The 1,653-nt window shown below is 45.7% G+C and overlaps 1 non-coding gene across 1 annotated transcript; it reads right to left on the bottom strand.

The window, feature by feature from the left end:
• Positions 1 to 343: 343 nt before the first annotated feature.
• TRNAK-CUU (transfer RNA lysine (anticodon CUU)) lies at positions 344 to 416 on the bottom strand. Its single transcript has one exon. It is a non-coding gene; the product is annotated as a tRNA-Lys (tRNA).
• Positions 417 to 1,653: the final 1,237 nt, after the last annotated feature.

The raw sequence follows: 1,653 nt of genomic DNA, 5'->3' as shown, positions 1-1,653 counted from the left end.
TCGATACCTTTGCTCCTGCAAGTCCTTCCCCAAGCTGACAGCCTTGCTTACCCCCAGCGATGAGGACACTTGGATATCTTACGGAAGCAGGACTAGTCTGACTTTACAAGCAACCAAGCTGTTGCATGGTTTGGTAATATTAAGAGCACCAGGGGTGTGTGCTGTATTACTTAGCCAGATATCTGTAATAGCCATAACCTAGACTGTTCACACAGAGAGAACTTCCTAGGTCAGTCCCATCAGTCATGACCAATGGTCAGAGATTGTGGGAGTTCATAGAATCATAGAATTGTAGAGCTGGAAGGGACTACCTAGTCCAACCCTCTGTAATGCAAGAATATTTTGCCCAACGTGGGACTTGAACCCACAACCCTGAGATTAAGAGTCTCATGCCCTACCAACTGAGCTACCAGGGGAGTTTTGAAATCCCCTCCTCACAGGGGTCTGGAACCTTCACTATAGTGTGTGTGTATGTGAATGACTCTTTACTCCAGCCTTTGACTCCTGGGATGTTTGTTTTCGGGGGGGAGGGGGAGGGACCAAACCATTCCTGTGGCTGTACAGTGGTACCTCAGGTTAAGTACTTAATTCGTTCCAGAGGTCCATTCTTAACCTGAAACTGTTCTTAAGCTGAAGCACCACTTTAGCTAATGGGGCCTCCTGCTTCCGCCGCGCCGCCAGAGCACGATTTCTGTTCTCATCCTGAAGCAAAGTTCTTAACCTGAAGCACTATTTCTGGGTTAGCAGAGTGTGTAACCTGAAGCGTATGTAACCCGAGGTACCACTGTATAAGCAGCAGCTTCAAGCCTCAGCTGATGAGAGGCACTTCAAAGGCACTCTTGGCAAGCCCTGTGGGGAGGTCTGAAATCCCAATATCATTTTGATGCCATGCGATAACAGGTGGGCAGCCCCACGCACCAGTCAAATTTGGGCTGCAAGATTTAGGGAAGGGAAGGATCTGTACCACAGACCTGATCCAGTTCCCTGCCCTTGTTCTGTGTCGATCGGTAGCTTAGCTCAAGGCAGGATTGCAGCTGGAGGCAAGAAGAGGAACCAACAAACTCAGGGATTCAAGCTGAGTCATCGTTATGGCCTAGTGTTTCATGGTAACCCACTCTATATGTAAAGAAATCAAATGATGAATAAGGATTTGAAACGGGGTTTTGTTTTTTACTGCTGGTATTATGACAGTGATTATAGTGTTTGTGTTTTATATGGTTTTAAATGTCATAACCCAGCATGGGAAAATACTGTATTTTGGTTGTTGGCTAATACATTTATTAAATACATAGGTGGCCAGCTTAAGCCGAGTGCTTTTCTGAGGGCATGAATCATGTCCCGAGTTGCGTGGCCTTTCCTCATCTCAGGCCTTTGGGGCATTACACAACACCTCCATCTCTCAAAAGCCATTGAGCCAGCAAGGAACTCAGAGCCATTAGCGTGCTGAAGAAACCTCTTTAGCTGCTAGCTGAACAAAAGGCTAAGAAAAGGTCACCTTCCAATTTGATGCCCATAAGACTATAAGTGAATTATGTTCTGCTACCGGGGTTTATTATTATTTTTGTTTTGTTTTTAAAAACTATATTCTTGCTTTTTTTCATTCCAGGCACTCAGACTGCCAGACAAGGGTAATAGTTCCATGTGGGGCTGGAG

The sequence above is a fragment of the Podarcis muralis genome, chromosome 11 (assembly GCF_964188315.1).
Source record: "Podarcis muralis chromosome 11, rPodMur119.hap1.1, whole genome shotgun sequence".
NCBI lineage: Eukaryota > Metazoa > Chordata > Lepidosauria > Squamata > Lacertidae > Podarcis > Podarcis muralis.
Note: the sequence above shows the minus strand (reverse complement) of the source record. Positions and strands in the feature narration are given on the sequence as shown.